At 37.3% G+C, this 24347-nt stretch overlaps 1 pseudogene; it reads right to left on the bottom strand.

The window, feature by feature from the left end:
• LOC116854310 overlaps positions 1–24347 on the bottom strand; it is a 35886-nt pseudogene that overhangs the window by 7858 nt on the left and 3681 nt on the right.

Below are 24347 nucleotides of genomic sequence, written 5' to 3'. Positions count from 1 at the left end.
ACCCGAGCCAAAATCAAGAATGGGATGTTTAATTGACTGAGCCATCCAGGTGCCCCAATATAAAAAATATTTAGATATATGGTAAAAGTATAAACAAAATTGAAATGCAAATAACAAAGTATACAAAAATAACTGTCACAAATATGAGAATGGATTAACAGCATTAAAATATATATACCTCATGCAGATATATAAAACACAAAGCTCTTGATAAAAGTAGATATAATATGAATAGATAATTTAATGAACAAAGTTAAAATTACCTTACTAATTATCTAGAAACACAAAAATTATGATGTACTTTCTAACCTACAAAGTTAGGCAAAAAACAGTAAATGTTAATGAGGGTGGGTGAGAGAAGCACAATTTTATGCACTGCAGGTGTGAGAAAGTGCTGACTTGTTAATATGAAAAGAAGGCTTGAATGGGAAAATCTTCATTTTCAACCAAAACAGTAGACTGGTGCAGGTACAGATCATTAATAAATGCTAAATCTAGAGGGAAATTTTTTTTAAGATTTATTTATTTATTTTAGTGAGAGAGAGAGAATGAACAGGAACAGCAGAGGGAAAGGAAGAGAGATTCCCAAGCTGATCCCACATTGAGTGTGGAGCCTGATGTGGGGCTTGATCTCATGACCTGAGATCATAACCTGGCTAAAGCCAAGAGTCAGCCGCTTAACTGCCTGTACTACCCAGGTGCCCCAAGAGGGATTTTTGATGAAAAGGAGAGGATTTGCAGTGTCTTATGGTTTCTTTTCCTGTAGAGAGGGGAACAATTTTCCCTTTACCTTTCAGGGTTTTTGGCTAAGATCCCTCTATAATAAAAGATAGATTAACACAAGAAAAATAAACAGATGTATATTAACATGTGTATTTCATATACACATGGGAGAGATCTTAAAAAAATAGAGACTAAAAAGATATGACAACTAAATATAATACCTGATCCTAGATTGAATCCTGTGCTGAAGGGGAAAAAATTGCTATAAAATACATTATTGGGTCAATCAACAAAATCGACCCAATAATTTTCTCATCTACTGTGGATGGTAGATTAGGAAATATAATTATATCAGTGTTAAATATGCTAAAGTGGATAACTGCATTGTGGTTATGTAACAGATCTAACTGTTCTTAGTAATCTTATATTGAGTAAATAAGGAGGCCATTGATTGAGGTGGTTTTAATACCTTAGCATTCTACACAAGCGAACCAAAACCCGAGACTGTAAATACTTCAACCTTAAGAAATCAAAACCAAAGGACAACCAATCACACCCAGCCAGCTAGGTTTTTCCAAGGAAGGCAATTTTAAATCTAAGATTTAAACTTAAATAAACCTAAGTTATAGCCAATCAAATAACTTCCTTACTTCACTTCCACACTTTCTCTACGAAGATCTTTTGCTGCTTCTCTCAGTGGAGCATCCCTAACCACTTCCAGTGTGGCGCTGCTTGATTCTAATCAATTTTTGCTCAAATAAACTTAAAAATATTATAGATATGCCTCATTATCTTTTAATAGTTCAAACAAACTGGAGTATTAGGGTTAAATACAGTAGGAAGAAATGGTTCACAAAAAGATACATATTCTCTGAGTTTAAATCTGTGTTTCCATCTATCTAGATAGATAGATGAACAGATAGATTGTAGGGGCAGAAAATTTTACCTTCTCCCTTTCTAGGTTCTTTGGCTGGTCTAACAAATTGATGTAAGATTAACAGAAGAAAATAAGACAAAGGTTTAATAACATGTATACCTTCTGTATACATGGGAGAGACCCCGAAAAGCTGAGTAACTCCCCTATATGGCCAAAGGCATCACTTTAAACACCATCCTCAGCTAAAGGCAAAAGAAGGTGTTGGGGGTGGGGAGTCGGTTATGGGAGGTTACCAGGAAAAGCACAGTAAACAAGAGTAAGTTTGTAATGTAGATGTAAGTCCATGCCTTCTGCACTGATAAGAGTTTCTAGATATAGATATCCTCCTCTTCGTGGTACAGAGAGGGAGACACCCTTTGGAAGGAAATTTCCCTTGTAAATATAAATATCTCTTACAAGAAGGTAACCTCCACTGGGTGTTCAGAGCTTCTCTTGTGTTGGCAGTTTCTTAAAAATAACCAGCTTAAGATAATCAATCAGTGTGCCATAGAGGCATATTTGGGTTGGTATATTTTGTCCCCCTTTAAATTTTTTTGGTATATTTTATCTTTATATTTTATCTTTTATATTTTTGGTATATTTTATCCCCCTTTCAAAAGGGGGATATATTTTATCCCCCTTTTGAAACTTTAAAAAAGTTTCAAAATCCAAAAGCTAAATTGATAGACTGCTCTATATCTCATTGAACCAGTCTCCGTCTTGAGAATATGTCAGTTCAGGTTAACATCTGTGTCTCATTTCAGGAGGCGATCTTGCAAGTTCAAATTCAGGCCAGAATTGTATAAGCAATCAGCTAATTAATAAGAGGTATTTTTATGGAAATAAAAGAAAAACAAAGGTTAATTATTATAGTAGATTATAAACTAGTTTCTGAGCCTAGGTGGGAGCCAGTCAAGATTTCTAAATGTCAAGATCAAAACATCTTCAGATAAAGTGAGGGCAGGCAGTGGCAATCTGAATGATTTTCTTGGTTTGCAGTTTGAATGTCGCTGGTGATTTTCCTGAGTGGCCCACATGGCAACAGGCATGAACACTGTCTAAACATTAGCTATTTTAGCAATTTTTTGAAGTTTATATCAAAATTGTCTAGCTTCAGTTTGTAGGACTTCAGGAGAAAAAGCAGCTTTAGTTCTCAATGATTCCAAATCAGAAGGATGGAAGAAAATTGGAAACATTAATTTGTGGAGTCATAGCCAGATATTTGAGGAAACCAGAAGAATTTAGGATCTAGTCCAGTTTGTAGGCAAACAACAAACCCTCAAAGACAATCAGAACTAGAATCTAATATCCACAAAGGTATGATACTGAAAAATACTTTTTCTCTCTAAAATCACCCTCATTTCCACCAAAGAGAGCCAAATTGGGACTAAATTTTTTGCAAAGTAAATCTAGTTTCAATAAACTTGGCCTGATTATTTACATAAGTGTGGCAAGAATAGTGTTTGACCATAGGGACTCTTTTTAAATCTCCTCTGTTGGAAACTTTCTTAAGGAGTTTCATATTGAACTTTTAAAAGTCTCTCCAGGCCAGAAAGTCAAGCCAAAGATTTGCCATCAGATTCACCTGCAATACCTACAGATTTGGGTAAACTCCCTTTCTCAAGGTTCCCAAAGTATCCTGAGATTTCTGCATCTGCCAGCAAGTGACCTCCCTTACTCACCTGATGAGGCTGCTGGAAACACTGTAAACAAGGTACCAGGCTGTTTTTCCCAAGGGGCTTTATTAGCTCCATAAAATCAACCTTATTTTCTTAAAGCTGTTTTTTCATGACTGAGTCTATGAATGTCTCTCTTGAATATGACATTCTAATCAAAGCCTTGGTAATATAACCAATGTTTATAATTGTGTCCCATTACAAGGAGAACAGATTATTATTGAACTTATGCAAATGAATATATTATCATGAAAATACAAGAATGCTCACTGAGAGTTTCTGAATTCTGGAGGGGTTGAGTAGGAAGAAAAATATAAATGTTTCAATTTGTTCACAAAGGTATATTTTCTCGCATTGATGTAAGTTATAATTAGCTTAAGAGAAAAGATTTCCTTAAAGCTGGAAAGACAAAACATTTTTAAAAATCAGTAATATTGGGGCGCCTGGGTGGCTCAGTGGGTTAAGCCGCTGCCTTTGGCTCAGGTCATGATCTCGGAGTCCTGGGATCGAGCCCCACATCGGGCTCTCTGCTCAGCAGGGAGCCTGCTTCCTCCTCTCTCTGCCTGCCTCTCTGCCTGCTTGTGATCTATCAAATAAATAAATAAAATCTTTAAAAAAAAAATCAGTAATATTTCTGGGGCTCCTGGATGGCTCAGATGGTTAAGCATCTAACTCTTGATCTGGGGGTTGTGAGACAGAGACCCACGCCAGGCTCCACACTCAGCATGGAGCTTGCTTAAGATTCTCCCTCCCTTTCCCTCTGCCCCTCTCCCATTCTCTTTCTAAAATAAATAAATAAATCTTTTAAAAGTTTAACAAAAGCAATGTTTCAAACAAAAAAATCATAAAAGTTATAATCCTCCTCAGTTCGTTCAGTCCCATGTTATTCTTTTTTTGCTTGAATCCAGTCTTTCCCCTACTTCCAGAAATCTTTACCCAATTCAGTTTTGTGAACTTCGGGTTATCAGAACCCTCTATTTGTCAAAAGTCATTTCCATGAATCTCTGAAGATAAAACACACTTGTTAAATTATCAGAGTAAAACAACAAGTATCTATAAATGACATAAGACTTAAAAATGCCCATGATTAAAGATCAGAGTTCACTGTGGCACAATTGACAAGGAAATTTGGTTATTTCTGTGGCACATACTTCAAGATAATAACTAGAATTACAAGTGCTAACATTATACCAAGATAAAGAAACTTATAAAAAATTCATACATTTTCTAGAATACTTATATTAATAACATATATCTTCACAAATATAATCTAAGAAGGTTGAACATCACTTATTTGACAATGCTTCCTGTGTAATTTAATATACCAAATAAGCCTAATTAGTTTAACAAATCTTTTAAGATCTTCTTGGGACCTTCTTAAATATCCCAAAATTTCTTCTGGGTCAAAAAAATAACCTCATTAAGAATTTGATTTTAAAGAAACAATAAATCTTGGCAAGAATGTGGGGAAAAAGGAACATTTGTGCTCTGTTGGAGGGAATGCAATCTGGTGCAGCCATTGTGGAAAAGAGTATGGAGATTCCTCAAACAATTTAAAATAGAACTACCCCACTATCTAGTAATTACACTACTGGGTATTTACTGAAAGAATACAAAAACACTAATTTGAAAAGGTATATGCACCCCTATGTTTATTGCAGCATTATTTACAATTGCCAAATTATGAAAGTAGCCCAAGTGTCCATCAATACAGGAATGGATGAAAAAGAGGTCTTATATTACACACACACACACACACACACACACACACACACACACTGGAATATTATTCAGCGATAAAAAATGAAATATTACCATTTGCAACATGGATGGAGCTAGGGAGTATAATGCTAAGCCAAGTCAGACAAAGAAAGACAAATACCATATGATTTCACTCAAATGTGAAATTTAAGAAACAAAAAATAAGCAAAGGAAAAGGAAAAGAGAGACAAAACAAGAAACAGACTCTTAAATATAGGTGGTTACCAGAGAGGAGGTCAGTGGTGGGGGGGGCTGGTGTGTGAAATAGGTGAAGGGGAGTAAGAGTGCACTTATCATGATGAGCACCAAGTAATGTACAGAATTGTTGAATCGCTATATTGTACACCTGAAACTAATATAACACTTTGTGTTAACTATACTGGAATTAAATTAAAAACAACTTTTTTTCTGAAAGAATTTGATTTTGGAAACTTGGTCAAAAATAACAAAATGTTTGGACAATTGACTAAATAGGATCATAGGTCCCTGTGAAATATTTAGTTATCTGCTTAACTAAGTGACAATTAAAAACTTCAAAGGCGAAGATAGAAGATTACATAGTTCTGAGAAAAACTTAGCTCTTTTAATATTGAGAAGACTAGGTTTACTTCAATGTAATAAAAAACCAGATGAAAACAATTTAGAACACAGGAAATCATTTTGATAAAATATAAATTCTTCATTCTAGGCCATACCCAAAAGGTAAGGAAAGACCCTTTACAATCTCTTATCAGGAGCAAACCAATAATCTAAGTTCCAGTTTTATTATAAGTACATTGTTGATGTTAAAGCTTATTTTTAAAGCCCTTATATCAAATTAATTTAATCTTATCCTTCTTGATCACACATAAAATTCCTTTTCCACAATTCCTTTTTTGTAAGCCCACAGCTTTCTATGTCTGTTCTAGTTTGTCCCTAGTTCTCTTTCCCATTCAGAGATAATCAGTTTGCTTTAGGACAAAAGTACTTTCTTTTCCTTCAACAAAAATTCAACTCCATTCCTCATACTTCTTTCTTACTAAAAGTACACATCTTATTATCTTTGCATATAGAAATGTGTCCCTCTTTATTTCTAGCAGTTTTAATTACATATACTAGAATTCTCAACCCTTAGAAGTTTTAATTTTTAGTAAAAACTAAGAAATAAGAAATTATAAATTGCCGGTTATACCAGCATTCTTTAGATGGGCAAATTTATGAATACATTTGATACTTCCTAGAAGCATGTACCCCCTTTTAATAGTACAATCTTTCAGCGTGGCACAAGGCATGTTTACTAACAAACCCAAAATAAACATCTTTAGTTTCTCTGTAATAAGAAGATAAAGTAGATAAACTTAAGCTCAGTAATTAACGTTTCAGTATTTTATCTTAGTTGGAAATGATCTATTTCATGAATTTCCATCATCTAATTTAACATAAAACTCTAAGGTTTTAAGTTGCCAGAAAGATCTGGGGAAACTATTTTGGTAGACAAAAATATTCTGAAAAGTTCATTCATAAACCTTAATCTTATTTATATCTATTTAATTCACATGTTCTTAATAATTATATTCAGATTAGTTATGAGAAATTCACGTCTTGCTGACAAATTTTGTAACAGAGATAGTATGAATTTGATCAGTAAACCCATGTAGTTGTCTATCTGCATCACACTTAATGTTGGTAACTCTGAAAAATGTCTATTTTAATTAAACCAATACATTTCAAGTAGCTTTTATTTACCAAAGATTATCCTAGACCAGGTGAACTTGAAAATCATTTGGGTTAGTTTCTTTACCGAGTTACATTTTTTTTCAGAATTTCTATGAATAGTAAATATATAAGCACTAGTTTGTTTAAACCAACTGTTTATTTTTAAAAAATATTTATTTATTTATTTGAGCAAGAGAGAGAGAGAGATCATCAGCATGAGGGACGAGGGAGAGGGAAAGAGAATCTTAAGCAGACACCAGGCTGAGTGCAGAGCCCATCTCTGAGATCAATCTCAGTGCCGTGTGATCTGACCCAAGCCAAAACCAAGAGTTGGACGTTTAACAGACTGGGCCACCCAGGCACTCCTATCTAAGCCAAATAAATAAAGGTCGCTCACAAATTAATTTTGGCAATACCATCTGGAGGTAGAAAATACCACACATGTAGAGCAGATATTTATAAATGCTCATAAATGTACAGACAGACACAAACATAAATCTCACAGTTACCAATATTTGTGGAGAAGATTTTTCATTTGCCCAATTTCTAAATACTATCTCTCTCTCTTTTTCTTTTTTTTAACCCTACTAATGAGAAATTTCTCCCTAAAGTTTGCATTTCAAAGAGTGGCTGTCTGGTCCTAGAGAAGAGTGTAGAAAATCTACATCACCCAAGGCACAGAGAAAGCATCCAAGTTTTCTCTGGAGGTGGAATTTTGGGGGCACATTTGCATATTATGGGAGGTCTAGGGTAATTTATATAATTCCTTCTTTTTTTTGAAGTGCAGGAAAATTCCATTTCCAATGTCCCAGTATCTGCAAGTATCTGTTTTGAGATGAATACAAGAGGTCTGGGAATTGGTAAAGAGCTTCTAAGAGTCACATTTCTGGTTTTGGATAGAGCTGCAAGACAAAAACAGTTGTTTCCAATACTCCTAAAAAACAGGATTACAGCATGCATATCAAGGGACTGACCTATCTTTCCAGGTAAACTTGCTTCTTTACATCAGGGACATTTGCAACTAAGGTAGGAATCAAAACAATTATCATATGATCTCTCTGATATGAGGAATTTGAGAGGCTGGGTGAGGGTTTGTGGGGGGTAAGGAGGGAAAATATGAAACAAGATGGGACTGGGGAGGAAAACAAACCATAAGAGACTCTTAATGTCCGGAAACAAACTGAGGGTTGCTGGAGGGGAGAGTGGGGAGTAGGGAGAGGGTGGCTGGGTGATGGACACTGGGGAGGGCATGTGCTATGGTGAGTGCTGTGAATTGTGTTAGCCTGATGATTCATAGACATGTACCCCTGGGGCTAATAATACATTATATGTTACTAAGAAAAATTATGCATTTGTAAAAGTCTATATAAAGTGTTTTAACAAGAGGCTTCTTTCTGTGTATACAATTCAACCTTGGCTTTTATCAGCCCCTGAACGCTACTTTTCAGCTGTTCATTTTCAGGAGGGTCTAGGAGGAATTTTGACCATCTGTTTCCTCTGTGAGGTGGGTTGTGAATGGACACTAATCTTGCTAAATCCTCTCTAAATTTGGAAAGATATTCTGAAAGTGGAGGGAGAAGGGCTTTATAATTTCAAAGATATGTTGCTGTTCAGGGGTTTAGGATAGCCTCACAAAAGAGATTGCATAGGAAGGTCTGAAGCTGGCTGATTTCAGAGCCCTGGAAAGTACAAGCGGTAGGAAATAGCAAAGTTAGTCCTACTGCCTGTCCTAGATGCTTCTGCTAATTTTACTTTCTGGTTTTCAGCATTTACATGAGTAACCTCTATACTTTGGGCCTAGAGATTAGGCCAGAGTGCTCCTTAAAAATCTTGTAAGGAAGGGGAAGTTAAAACAGGCAGACGGAGTCAGGTTTGGGGGGAAGAGAATTTACATTGGATGTGAATATTAATTTTTGTCTTAAGTCTAATTTCTGTTCCTTCATCTTGTGAAGGAAGCCTTTAAGCCTATTATACCTTTGTGTCCACTTTTTAATTTGGTCCTTTCATAGGTATCAATAAGCTATTATTTAGGAACAGAGCTCTCTTTTTAAAAAATTTCGAATATAGAAGTTTGCTTAATTCAACGGATGCATCATCTGGCCCTTGATAAGTAGAGACTATTAATCTTAATAGCACCTCCAACCAAAAGACTTTTATGGCTTAACTAAAATGAAAAAGTCATTCCACAAGAGTGCACCAAAAAAAAAAAAAAAAAAAAAAAAAAATGTGGACCTCACAAGATCCCAGAAAGCTTGCTCCCAAAGACAATCTAAGACTGCAAAGGCCTTCATTTTTACAGATGCTAAGAATGTTATGGTGAAGTAGTATTTCCCATTTCCCACAAGAGCATGAGATCCCTCCAGACACAGACTCACTAATCTGTAATAGCAGACAGATGCTACTGTAATGGGACTTTTTCCCAGCACTAAAAAGACAACAGAGGTTGAGATGAAAAAAGCCCCTTATGGACCAGGAGGTCCTATCACGAACTCCGCTGAGAGCTAGCACGTTTGGACAAAGAGAACGCTGCTTGTGACTTTGTGTCTCAGAATTCCTGTCTATTCAACTGGCCACCAAGATACACCCCAGTAGGGTTCACTTTTGGGCTGAGAGACCAGACAGAATACTCTCAGTGGCCCCAAAGCCACAGCCACACTCTCAGGACACAGAATAGGATAACCAATGACACAACAGAGACAAAGAAAAATAGTGACTAACCCTGGGATGGAAAGGATCAATAAAAAAACTAGAGTATTCACTACCAATGTAGAGGCCACTTTAAGGAAATAGGCTTGAGTAATACAAACCTGAGTGAGGTAAAAGGGCCCACAGTGACCACCAGGCTGGATGCAAGCAGGCTCATTAATTAGGCAACCTACCTCAACATATCTGTATGTCCTAGCTGACCGATAGGCTACTTACAACCGGGCACAGTCACCAAATGAGGAAAATTCCATATGTTCCCATACCTCCTCACTTCCCCCTTTAATTGCTGCCCCCATCACTGTCTCCTGGCAGACAGTCTCTCCTTTGCTGTCCAGCCCACTGCTCCCTTGCAGTGTATCAATTAACTTCGATCTTTGTTCTGCGTTGGGTGAATTCTTTCACCGGTCACCCACAATCAATTCTTTAACAGAGTCACTATATCAAAGAAACCGGTTTCCCAAATACTTTTTGTGCTAATCTATATTCAGAAAAGGAAATGTTCCCTCCCCACTCTTGCTTTCATCAGACTCTGCAGGTGGAGACCTGGGAGAATTCCTACCTTCTGCGGGTTCCTGTCAAAGATCCCAGGAACTCAGCTGGGGCAGCTCAGAGCAAGCAAAGTCAAGTCAGTGAAGTTTGTCCTTTATGGTCGCCATCTGCAGGCGTGGAAAAGCTTTCCCTTCCTCTTGTCTGGGTTCTTTGGCTGGACTAATAATTAAGTTGATGTAAGATAGATCAACAGGACAAAAACAAGTAAAATTCAATAACATGTATACCTTCTGTATACATGGGAGAGACCCAGGAAAACTGAGTAACTCCCCCAAATGGCCAAAGTCATCACTGTAAACACCATCCTCAGCTAAAGACAAAAAATGTTGGGGATAGGGAGTTGGTTGTGGGAGGTTACCAGGAAAAGCACAGTAAATAAGAGTAAGGTTGTAACGCAGAATTAACTGCAGACCTTCTCATCCGGTAACAGTTTGTGGAGGTTAAGAAACCATACAGTTTCCTCCTTTTCCTGATATAGCCAGGAAGACTCCTTTACAAAAGGAGATTTTTCTTATCAATGTACCTGTCTCTTAAGAAAAGATTACTTCCCTGGGTTTCCAGAGTTTCTTGTGTCTGCAGTTTCTTAAAAATAAGCAACTTAGGGGCACCTGGGTGGCTCAATGGGTTAAGCGTCCAACTCTTGATTTCAGCTCAGGTCATGATCTCACCGTCCTGGGATTGAGCCCCGCACGGATCTTCAAACGCAACAGGGAGTCTGCTTGAGATTCTCTCTCTTCCTTTCCCTCTGCCCTTCCCTCTGCTTGAGTGCACTCTTTGTCTCTCTCTCAAATAAATTAATAAAATCTTTTAAAAAAATCAATAACCAGCTTAAAATAATGAATATGCCAAAGAAACATATTTTAGGATGGCATATTTTTCTTCCTTTCTATAAGTGTAAATATAAAAATAAATAAACAAACATGTGTGTGTGTACTGGACATACATATACACGGAGCGAGATGAAGATACTAATAGTCCACTACAAACTCATAAGGATTATTTTAAATGAGAAACATTTGAGCTACAAAAGGTGCCCAAACAAATCTTATCTGAAATTTCCTTATCCAACTAAAGCAGAGGACCCAGAATATCCAGCCGTCATTAACCTCCTCCCTTTGAGGAATTTTCCTGTTTGTGAGTAAACAGACACTTAGCACCAGTGATTGAGAATCAAGCTGCCATAAATTGCCTGCCAGGGGAGTTTCCAGCCAGGAAGGAGATGGCCTATTACATCAGGAATCTTGCATACATTCCCATTGTGGCTCTTAACTACCCACACTCTTTTCCCCCCTACTAAGCTGCTAGATAAACTATTCTGAGAGCTCTCACCTCTATGTAAGTAAATCTTGTCTTTTCTCCTGTGAATCTGGCTATTGTCAGTTAATTCACAGGTCCCCACCACCCCATCTGACCTAAGTTGGTAGAGAAAAAGTTTTCCCCCCAACATAAAGCAAATGATAGAGCAAATGAGACAAGATGTTAATAAGTGAGTTTAGGTGAAGGCTCTCTGGGTGTTCTTTGTACCATTCTTGCAAATTTCTGGAAGTTTGAAATTATATCCAAACAGAAATATGAGGAAAACACAAAATAAACAAAAAACAGAGCTACTCGATGAAATGTTATCTGTAACAAAAAAGAGTAAATTTATTAAATAAATTTTTATGTATCCATTTGATATTATCATATAGCTGATGTTTAAAAAAATGTCCCATAACATGGAAGATGTTACACAAATGCTCCTTTTTAAAAAAGACTAGAGGGGTGCCTGCTGGATCCATCAGTGGAGCGTGGAACTCTTGATCTTGGGGGCGTGAGTTTGAGCCCCACGTTGGGTGTAGAACTTACTTAAAAAAAAAAAAAAGAGTAGAAATCAAAACAATCCATGCAGGATCATCCTAATTAGGTCAAACATTAGGTTATGTGTTTGTCCCATATGTCAACTCAGATAAGAAGACACTGTGTCTGTGTTGGGGGTGGGAGTGGGTGTGGAGGAGGGGTTACTATTTTTCTCCTTGTCTTCTTTGGCTCCAAACTTTTACTTTTGATAAATTATTTGTGTATGGGTGCCATATCTCCTCTTTGAGCATGGTCCCCAATATAAGTGACATCTCCTTTTTTAAAATTTCCTTTTAAAGCATAAAATAAGACATTTTCATGTTTTAAGGAAATAAAGTCTTATGAACAAAGAGAGACCCCTCCACATCAATGCAGAAAAGAAAGAAAATTGATTTAGCACTTGTGATACTGTGATTTATAAGAAATATTTATTTCGTCATTTAAATATTTATTTTAAGATATTTATATATTTCTCATATACATTTGGTCTCTGTCCACTGTTCCTGGCCAGCTCCCCAAACCCTTGGAATTTTGTAAGTGTGAAGAGTGATCTAGATATCTTTGTTATGTTAATGAGGTAACTTTCAGGAAGTACTTAAAATAGGGGACTGTGGCCTGTGGAGCCAATGATATGATTACAGAATCGGAGCTCTCAGTCCTACCCCAACTACCTCCTCTAGGGAGGGAAAAGGGGACAGGGACTGGAAGTTGAATCAGTCACCAATAGCTGATGATTCAATTAATCATGCCTGTCTAATAAAGCCTCCATTAAAACCCAAAAGGTTGGGGTTTGGAGAGTTTCCAGGTTGGTGAACATGTGGAGATTGGAGAGAAGGTCATGCTTGGTGAAGGCATGGAAACCCCAACCTCTTTCCCCACACCTTAAGCAGAAGAAAGAATAATTAAACCCTCTTACCTACTCGAGAGACAAATAGTTACTTAAGATAGTCTGCTAGGTTAACTCCAGAGTTGTGTGTGGAACTTTATTTATTTATTTATTTATTTATTTGACAGACAGAGATCACAAGTAGGCAGAGAGGCAGACAGAGAGAGAGAGAAGGAAGCTGGCTTCCCACTGAGCAGAGACCACCCCCCCCCAACTCGGGGCCCCATCCCAGGACCCTGGGATCACGACCCCAGCCAAAGGCAGAGGCTTTAACCCACTGAGCCACCAAGGCGCCCTGTGTGTGGAACTTTTAAAGGCCTACGAAGCCCAAACTTTGGAGACATCTTTGCATAGGGAAACAGGAGATGGGGCTTATCTAGCCCTGGAGAGATTTACCTACCTTCCCAAATGTTAGAGTAGGGAATCAAGGACTGTTTTGTTTCTAAAAAAGGAAGGAAGAAGGAACAGGGAACATTTTTACTTTCCCTCTACAAGCAGAGAAAAATCATTTTTATTTACTCTCACACATGTGCGGCAGCTTTTGAGAGTTCTGGAATGATGAATATGAAGGATGAGACTACAAGATACTGGCACCTGGCAAACAGAAAGTGGACATTTAGATGTCCTTGTTAAATTCTGTGGGCCACACCAATGCCTGGAATTTTGCCCAGAGCATCTCCATTTCCAAAGGGTCTGGCCTCCTGCCATGTTTTCATATTCCCTTTCCACACTTCCTGTTTGTCCCCTTTAGACACCTTCCTCCCCTAGATTTCCCCAGTAAACTCAATTTCCCTTGTATTATTATGCAGAGCAATTTTGTTTCCCAACCACTAATTAGGCTCTCGAAAGTCAAAGACATTTCTACTCCTAAATGCTTTAACAACAGTGAGCATTGACCCCAGATCCCACATTTTGCCTGCAGAGAAAAATGGACAGAGGCTTTACAATTTCAGTCTTTCCCCTTCTTCCCTTCTCACCAGTGTTTGAAGGAAGAGAGAAGTAAAGATACACTGTTAAACTGCTAATAGGAATTATGCTATTATTGGGGCCAAGGGCAGTTTGTCCCAAGACAGGACACCTTGGATGTAGATTATTTTGAATTGAAAACAATTAAGGCCCAAAAGTCTCAAAAAGAAACTCTGACCTCCCTTTCAACTGCATGGAAAGAATACATAGAGGACTACCTATAGATACAGATATATCTAATCTATATCTAAAATATAGAGGACTATATTTTTAAAAACATTTTATATATAAATAAATATTTATTTATTTATTATATATCATATAATATTATTATATTATTATATTATTATTATATTATTTATATATCATTATATAAATAATATAATAATAATATAATAAAATAATATAATAATATTATTTTATTATTATATAAATATTATATTATTTATAATAATATAAATGTCTATATATTATATATATAATATATACAATATTTAATATATGTTTAAATATATATATATTTATATGCTCCAGGAAGAGAGGCATCACCACAGATAACTATGCGATAATATAAATTAGGGATTATAGAGGAGTTTAGCAAAGTGTGCTTGTTAAAATCCTGATGTCCTATTATTTCATCACGGCCCAGGAAACATTTGTTTACCATTTACGCTTTTTCATCTTTCAGTGAATTGCATTCTTTCCCTTTGAAACCCCAGATTCCTACCCCCTTCTCCATAGTTCAGAATGACATGTATACCTCATTTTGCCTGTCTCTGAAATTTCATATCTATGTGGATTCCCCTCATGTACACAATGAAATTTGATTTTCTCCTATTAATCTGTCTCGTGTTTATTTAATTCTTAGTCCACTTAGAAGAATTTTTTTATAAAGATTTTATTTTAAGTAATCTCCACACCCAATGTGGGACTCAAACTCACAACCCCGAGATCAAGAGTCATATGTTCCACCAACAGAGTAAGGCATGTGCCCCTTGGTAGAAGAACAAGGGTTAGAAACCCTAACCCTAATAGTGGAAAATTCCTTCCTCCCCAACACAATCCTTCACCTCCATACCCCCCATCAGAAAGCAAAAATGTCTATACCCTGGTTTAGTTTTAAATTATTATTTTTCTTTGATTTTTGTATTTCTTTGTTCTCAGATATCTATTTTAATCATGTCTTATCTAAGAATTGAGATCTATCTTTTATTTGCCATCAAGTGATGAGATACTACTTTTATATGAAATTAGCAAAGATTTTTGGTTTTGTATGACCAGAGGAGTTAAAAAATATGTTGTCAATGCCTAGCTGAATAATAAATAGGACTGATAACTGTATTCAAGGCTCAATTTTAACCTAAGTTTGCACTCCTAATGCTCTTAACTTGTCTTCAAAAATCATGTATCCAAAGAGCATAGCAATAGAGCTATAAAAAGTATAAATCATGTAAAGTAAGTAATAGCCACTGAGGAATGACCACATATAGATAAAGCTGTCTTTCTTATCGTCACTAATACAAGTGCAGAATAACTGTCTGTCACATGCCAGGAAGTGCTGTCAAAAGATTAGAGAAATTATCAGAGTTTTGGAATAGATCATAGAATTTTCAAGGCGAGGGGAGGCTGGTGTGACTCATCCATGCTTCATGAAGGACTCCAGGCAAGATGTTGACCATCAATCTGTCAAAAGCCTCATGCTGATTTTTAGGAGAGCTATTTATCTTCCTTCAAAATAGAATTGCAGTTAAGGAAAGCAACAAAGCCTGTGGGTTTAACCAAAGGGGTAACAGAGTCAAAACCCTGAAATTCAGGAGCACATGGTCCAGACATTACCTTATCTCCATGATCTGCAGAAAATCTGTACAGTGAAAATGTGGGAAAGTCCTGGACTCAGATATCAATTATAATACTGAAGAGAAAAGAGGTAATTATGCAGATGAATTGTATTAGTTCCTCAGGCTGTCACAACAAACCAAACACAAAAGTACAAAGGTCTAACTTTTTCTTTTGGTCTTTATTTCCTTATGAAGGCTTCCATGGCACATAAAACTTACATTAAATAGATTTGTATGTCTTTCTCCTGTTCAAAAAAAAAAAAAAAAAAAAAAGTTTCCAGGACACCTGAGTGGCTCATTCAATTAAGCAACTGACTTTTGATTTCAGCTCAGGTCATGTTCTCAGGGTCAAGAGATTGAGCCCTGTGGAACTCTGTGCTCAGCAGGTAGTCTCCTTGGGATTCTCTTCCTCTCTCTCTCCCTCTGTCCCTCCCCCTGCTCGTGTGTGTTCTCTCTCTTTCTAAAATAAATAAGTAAATCTTTAAAAATGAGATAAAAACTAAAAAATAAGAAAAAAGTTTCCTAGTCCAATCCAATAGAACTGAATTGCTTCTGTTGCTCTAACTAGGCTTTATCAATTTTGTCAATGTATAGACCCTCTAGGTTATCTACTTGCTTTTCAACCCTCTTCATCCTTTCTAGCAAGTCTTTTCCTATTAAAAAAAACTGAAAATGGCAAATTATCACTGCCTAACTCTGCTGCACTTAGGACAGGAGCATGTAACCCCATTCTGTTCCCATTCCTCTGTAAAGTACTGATTTCTGTTATTTTAGTGGGCAACTTACTTGGGTGGAACCAAACTTCAAACTTTCTCTTCCCCACAGTGGGTGTACATTTGAAATGATTATTCAGTTATTTTAGCATTACTGGGCTGCTAAGAGACTTCCCCATATATGCATGTTTTAGGGCCCAACCAGAAATTTGGGCAGAGCTCATATGCAGAATTTGAGATTCCCCTCTTAGGCTCTCTCCTTTGCAGAATTTTCCCCTTTATTCTTCTGCTCTTGTGGTCCCTCTGAATTCTGTCCTCTCGTTCTCCAAGCCAATAAAATTGTGGATTTCTGTGCACAGAGGTTTTAGGTACCCCTCCTAGGTCTTGTCCTCAAAATAAAAGTCTTTGAAAATGGAGAAACTCACCCAGTGCAATTTTTCCTCTTCCTACTGTTGACCCATTTTTGACCTTCTTTAAGTCTCCAATGTCTCTAGGTAGTTGTTTATTTTTCCGGGTTTATAGGTGTTGCATGCAGGAGAACTGGACTAGGAGAAATTATTCACACTTACTTCATAATTGTGTCTCAGAAGACAAAAGAAATAAGACAATGGACTCATAATTTTTAGGTATTCAACCTTATTGAATACATAATATAAAGAGGATCAAAATCTGCATAGGAATTGGTTAGTTTTGCTTTTTACAAACTATGCCCATTCTTTAAAGAATTGTTAATATTAAATGTGTTCATTTTTACTGATAGGCTAATGAAAAATGTCCATCGTCTACTACATGTAAAACAGATAAAACTATTGATTTTTCTTATATATAAAAGTAAACGTTGTTAGTGATCAATTCTCTTCCACCTGGATTGACTTCACTAAGTTAGGGTCTTGCTCAACATTTTATCATTAATAGCAGTCTGGGAACGTATAACCACTTAATAAGTTCTTAAAAGAAACTTTATACAATGAGTAATGTCTACCATTAATGGAGACATTCTCTTTGCGATTTAATTGGGAAAGTTTAGCTTCCAGATCGAAATTTAGGATGCAATAAATCTTACCCAACAGTTCTATCAGAAAAACAAAGTGTTCTGTATTATTCTTTTCAATAGCCAGAAATCAAGAGGTCCAAAATAGTAGCTATACGAAGAACAATATACACCATAGAAATAGCAGAATGGGAACCACCCTGGAAGAGACAAAAGATGTCATCTTCTCTCATTTTCCAACCCTTCACAAGGTAGCTCCTGCCATGTAATTATGCATTAATGATATTCCTGAGATTATGACAACAGATTCACATTTTATATGAGCTGTCATGCGGAATAAAGTAACAAACATTGTGAAGGTGAAAAGAGTAAATGTCAAAAGCAGAGCACATGTATTTTGGATCCTGCAGGTTGCTGACATACCTGAGGTGATGGCGATAGAACCCCGACTTTCCTGGCCCTTATGATGATGAATCAGTGCTAACCAACTGACAGGTGACCTTTTCTACACTGGCTTCCCTTTATTGTTTTTGTAGCTGGTTCAACGGCAGTGTTGTAACATAGGCCACTGTGAATCCACAGAAAATGCTTATAGGTGTGGGGGAAATGTCTTTTTGGAAATTTAAACTAGTTTGTCTATATAAATGAGAATGCTTGATGAGAAGACTAAACACTGTATTTGTCTGATGATGCAGTGTCAGAGCTGGCCTCTTCATAGAAATCACGCCTTACTTATCCAACACCCAGAATATGCAAAACACAAGCTTCCGAGACTTTCTTCTAGTACGTACAGGTTTTGTTCACAAAATAATAACTTTGCAGTCTATACACTCAGCTTCTCTCTCATCTCTTGGTATTCGGGAAATGACTGTAGTTCACAGATATATTTTATTCAATTTGCACATGTCTAAGATAAATGAAACCATATTTTAAAATATGGAGAGTTTTCTCTGAAAAAAAAATTTAAAACACATAAATTTGAACCCATATTTCCATCTTCTCTTGAAACTAGAAGAAACTGGCAACCCAGCATTCAGATTTCTGCATGAGAACACTAAGGTGAGCTGAGTATTTGCAGTTCCTGAAGGACCTGAGCTCCCCATTTGGTTCACCCCATTCATTTTCCTGACCTGCTCAGCCCCTACAGGAATTGAGTTTGAGATTTAGGCCTTCAGCAATTAAAATACTGTCTTGTAAACATTCTTCACCAGTGGATATAAAGATGAGGTTGTTATTGATAAAGCCCAGTAGTCTCTGAGAAACAGTCCCAAATATAGGAGATTATAGAGTCACCACTCTTTAATCAAACCCCTACAGGGGCGCCTGGGTGGCTCAATGGGTTAAGCCTCTGCCTTCGGCTCAGGTCATGATCTCAGGGTCCTGGGATCCAGCCCCACAATGAGCCCCACATCGAGCCCCTCATCAGGCTCTCTGCTCAGCAGGGAGCCTGCTTCCCCCTCTCTCTCTGCCTTCCTTTCTGCCTACCTGTGATCTCTTTCTGTCAAATAAATTAATAAAAATCTTAAAAAAAAAAAAAAACCCCTACAGAGAATATGTATACTTTGCCAAAGTGACTTTCCAGCATACCAGTCAAAAACTAATTAAAAAAAAAAAAATCTATACAGGTTTTTAGAGAACAGTTGAATACTTTTTAAATGTAATTTATTTTTATTGTAAGATTTAGGAATTTGCTATTTTTGCCAATCATACATCTCCAAGTGAAGTGAAAGTAGAAATGTCTGTACCCTCTAATTTAAGAGTGGTAAAAGAATTTGGAGAAATTTCAAACAAGAACTGAAGGTTATCAGAACATCAAAAAATTGACCTTGTCAAGAGAATAGGTACAATCTATTTGAAAGAAACAAATTCCTGATCAAAGTTCTGACAGACCAACTTAATGAGGATCATCTATATTATTCACTTGCTCTCATTTACTCATCAAGACAATCTTCTGATATAGATTGTATTTGTCATCTATGACCACATAAAAAATTACCCCCAAACTTAGAAGCTTAAAACAACAAACATTTACTGTTTGGCTAACTCTAAATAAGACTTGGGAAAACCTGGAGTGCCTGGGTATCTCAGTGGGTTAAGCCTCTGCCTTCGGCTCAGGTCATGGTCTCAGGGTCCTGGGATCGAGCCCCGCATCGGGCTCTCTGCTCAGTGGCGAGCCTTCTTCCCCCTCTCTCAGCCTGCCTCTCTGCCTACCTGTGATCTCTGTTTGTCAAATAAATAAATAAAATCTTAAAAAAAAAAAAAAAAAAGACTTGGGAAAACCTATCGTTGCCAAACTAAAATATGGATATGAACATTCCCTTCCATTTGTTCAGATGGTGGCTTGTGCAAACATCCTCCTGAGACACACACCCATGAAAAAAAGACAAGTAAGAAAAGTTTTCAAAATGTAACATTACACCACAACGAGGAGTGCCCCCCACCCACCGCAAACCTGTTCTCCAAATGCATCCACCTCCTTGGTAGATGAGAGCTTCACTGCTCCCTGTGATTTCCTTCTTTTCCTTGCTTTACTTTTTTTTCTCTATTTCCCCCATTCCCTCTTCAAACCAAGCTAATTTTAAAATATTGCTTGAATTTTATCACAATTTTGCTCTTGGGATATTGATATTCTATGTGAATTAAGAAAATAAAACGTATCCCATTTTTATAGCCACATTTTGGAGGAAATGAAAACCACACTATAACAACACGCGCACACACACACATACACACACACACACACACACACACAAACCCTGATAAATTGCTATTACAGGCTCTTCTATAATGCAAATTAAATAGTTGACTGCAGTACACATAGAACATCTGCTAACCCAAATTAAAATGAACGAGGAATGAAATTAGAATTGCTTTTTCCATCTAACCATAAAGAAGATGAAACATATTATGAGCTAGATATTCTCAATGTTTTAAGGCATTGCCTATTAGTAAGCTTAGTACAGTAAATTGAAGCAATAACTAAGCAGTGTCCTGAGGACCTGAAAGAGTTAATGACTGTGGCTGCCTAAGTGCTTAATTAACAGCTGGGCCAAGTTGTCAGGCAACGCTAATTCAGTAATAACAACAACAGGTACAGAGTTGTTCTCAATCTCAGACAAACGTTGGTCTTAGTCCTTTTTTCTGGAGCTGAACTATTTTATGCTTTCTTGCTTTAATTACCTGTTATCAAATTTATTATCTCACTATGCATTTACTATACAGTAGACAGTGGATAACTGTAGAAGACACACAATAATTTTTAGACACATCTCATTCTCAAAACTTTGAAAATGGTAATCTGAATGCCTGGATGAAAGAGACAAAAGGTAATGCCCATTTCTCTGTGGAGAACAGCCCATTGCCAGTGTCTCTCTCCCCTTCTGTGGTTCGCTCCACCGGCTGATGTAATTATCATTGAAGATGATAAGATTTGCTTGATCTTGGTGCCTTGACTTTTCTCTTAAACTTGTTTTCATCATCAAAAAAGAAACAGTATCCTGGTCTTTTCAGTAGCACATGCATCAAAATTGGACCAAATCTCAGAAAACGGGATTAGCATGACCCCAACTCAAAATGACATGAAAACTATTAAAGTACTCCACAATTTTTACATTGCTTAAAAATTAAATGAATGGTTTGTAACAGTAGGAGTTATTTTCACTTGTGTGTAACAGGAAACTAAAGAATGTTTAAACACATCATTTTTTTTTCTTTTTTTGATTCTTCAAAGGAGCTAGCAAAGATTCAGCTAGCTTTCGGCTAGCAACTGTAGGGTATAGCTTTCATACCAAGAGGGCTCTTCTCCTTCCACCATGCATCTATATTCTAGAAAGAAATAATGAGGAGGAAAAAGACAAAAGACATGCACCAGCTTAGTCAAACTCCTTTCAGAGAGCCTGCCTAACTATCCCACATGGTAGACTTACACAGTATCTCCTTGGCCAGAACTGTGCCCTATGTCACCCATCCACCCCTCACTTCAAGAAAGCCCAGTAAATCAAGTATTTAAGCTGTATCTATTGCCATCAAAACTAAAATGGAGTTCTGTTACTGAGGAAGAAGAGAGAAACTTGTATCAGGCAGGCAACTGCCATTGTCTGCTAGAGGACATGAAAGAAAGATCACCGTGGATGCAGAGGAGATGGGCAAAGAAATTAAAACAATTTCAGAAACCAAAATAAAATGAAGAACAAACAAGACTCGTCCAACGATTGATGCTCCTGTGGGGAGCTCGCAATAGCAGTTAGTACATACTTAGTGCTTACCACACTCTAGGTGTTACTGTAGGTAATTACTACAGATGCTTTCCATGTAGTAACTCATTTAATTTTCACAATAATCCTTTGGGATAGATATCCATTGTTTGTTTACTGAAACTGCTTATTTTCCTTCAACCTTATTTCCATTTTATTAGCCTTTTGTGGAAGGACAGCTTCAGCCCTCTGAGTGGTTGTTCCTACTCATTCAGCGGTGAGAGCGGTGGGCATGGCAGACCCGTCTTCAGTGGCGGACTGGGCGCTCCACTCTTCATAGGGAACTGCTGAATGGGCACAGAGGACACGGGCATGCCTTTGAACGAGTCCGCAACTTCAGACTGAGCAGCAGTGAGCTCAGGACCTGGAGCAGCGCATTCACCAGGAAATTCCTCCGTGGTCACAGCCTTTGCGGCAACCGTCTGCTCTTCATTTTCAGTCTCTTCGGGCTCTCTGTAGAAGGAGAGCTCAGGGGTGGCCTCCCACGAGGGGGTTCAAGGAAGCCTGGGCCACGCATGCACAGAACTTCCCAGGCCACCGTCCACCGCCTCCGACCCACTATGTCAACTCCCCTGCTGTTGTGTGGGATGGCCACATCCACTCAGCACAGAGGAGGGTCTGGGTCACACAGAGCGATGGCCGGCAGGTTACCCTTAGACATCTCTGTGAGAAGCTGGGGCTCGGCCCTGGGATCCGCAACCACCAGGAGACACAGCCCCCCTACAGGCTGCCTGGACCTGGTTAGCAAAGGTTCCAGGAATGAGGCGGCCACAACCAGAGTGGCTCCAGTGGCAGCAGAGCCCATGGGCCACTATTCCTGGATGATATGACACTGACATGAGCCGGGTTTTTGATGGCAACAATGGCATGAGCTTCTGTCAGAAGCTTCTCCCAGGTTCTCTTCAGCGTTATGAGTAGACGCCATACTTTTCCTTTTGTACATATACTGTTCCATTTGGAAGCCAAGGTTGGTGCCACCTAAATGGGTTCCTGCTGCAAGCAATTTGAGGACATCTTTCATTTGCAGGATTTCGGGGCTCTGGACACTGTGAAAGTTTCTCTTTCGGTTAAAATAGGAGCACAGAACCAAGCCCTGTGATTCCCTCCGTGTAGTGGGAAAAGGTGTTTATCACCATTTTAGAGATGAGAAAATAAAGGCACAAAAAGAAGCCATTTGCTCATGATAAATAGAAAATAAGCTGAAAAGCCAAGTTTCGAATGTAGGTGTTAGAATCTACAGTCTTAACACCTATGCTCCAATGCCTTCCACTAGGGTGACCAAGGTTATTGGGTTTAGCACAGATAGTCCCGAGTTCCAGTACACTCCTCAGTCCCACACACACTGGGATGGTTGTTTTCCCTATCTCCCAGAGTTAATCCTGTTATCTTTCATAGCAGAAACATTTTCAATGCTAAAATCAATACATAATTTTAAAGAACAATAAAAATATAATGACTACAAATCCTTAATGGTTTTAATAATTTTTTGTCTTAATCTTAGAAGATAGGAGACACAATATGTCTAAATGGTGAAGAAATGTTTATCCAAAGTTGACAATTCTCTTTCATTTTATTTATTTTTCCTTCTTACATAAATGTTAATTCTCTTATAGTCACAGAAAAGGTAACTTAGAAGTTACTTTGGTTTTAAAGTTGAATAATCAATTTATTAATTTACAGATTCTAATTTCATTCTTCCTTAAGCATTTAACTTCAGTTTACAAATCTCATTATTCCATTATAAGTCTAGCAAATTTAAACTGTCACTTTTAATGCCTTCAATTAATGTTTGGTTACATTCTCAAATGTAGCTAATTAAACTCTTTCAAATGTTTTAAATGGGGTGTATAAATTTAATATATTGACTTTCTTTTAAGTCCTTCAATTGTCTAAATGACAAAACTTTGCAAGTAATTAAATCATTCTTATGAACTAAATTAAATTTTAAAATATGGTGAAACTTAAGGTCCACTAAATGTTCTAATACTGTATATAAACAGTAAAATTTCTACCTAAATTCATTAATCTAAATTAATTACTCAATTCTACATTTTAAATTGGAATCACATGTCTATGTTAATCTAGTAAGTATAATTCTTGTTAGTATTACAACCTGTAAGGCTAAATACAGATTCCTTAGCAAAATAAAGTATTAATATGACATATTTCAATCTCAACTCTTTCTATTATTCATTCTATAACTCTTATGGGTATTAAAATGATAACTGGTTTAAATTTTGGATATTTCTGTCCAGCTTTCTATAACAATTATAGTCATAACTTTTAAAGGCATTCTACTAGGTCCTCTGTTTAATTCAACCAAAGTTAAACACTTCTTTTAAAAAGATTTTTTATTATTCATTAGAGAGAGAGAGGTCGAGCAAGAGCTTGACTGGGGGAAGGGTTAGAGGGAGAGTGAGAAGCAGACTTCCCATTGAGCAGGGATCCCCATGTGGGGCTCCATCCCAGGACCCTGGGATCATGACCTGGGCTGAAGGCAGACACTTGGCTGACTGAGCCATCCAGGTGCTCCCAAATTCGACATTTTTTAATAGCTTCTGATTTTGTAAGTTTCTCTCTCTCACTCCCCCATGTGAGTAGGTGTGTGTATTTGCATGTCTTTGTGATTGTGTGTCCTGTGTGTTTGTGTGTGTTCGTGTGTGTATGTGTATTTGTGTCTATATTTGTGTGTATTTGTATGCATGTGCATGTGTATGAATGTATATACCCATGTACATGGAGGTGGTAGTGGAAGAGAATGACTCCCAGTATTTTCAGAGAGAGCTGATAAGAATACTCACCAATAATAATGATACCAGCGATTTCAAAATAGTCAGA

This window comes from Lontra canadensis, unplaced genomic scaffold (assembly GCF_010015895.1).
Source record: "Lontra canadensis isolate GAN:19392208 unplaced genomic scaffold, GSC_riverotter_1.0 scaffold90, whole genome shotgun sequence".
Classification (NCBI taxonomy): Eukaryota; Metazoa; Chordata; class Mammalia; order Carnivora; family Mustelidae; genus Lontra; species Lontra canadensis.
This window is presented reverse-complemented; position numbering and strand designations above follow the sequence as displayed.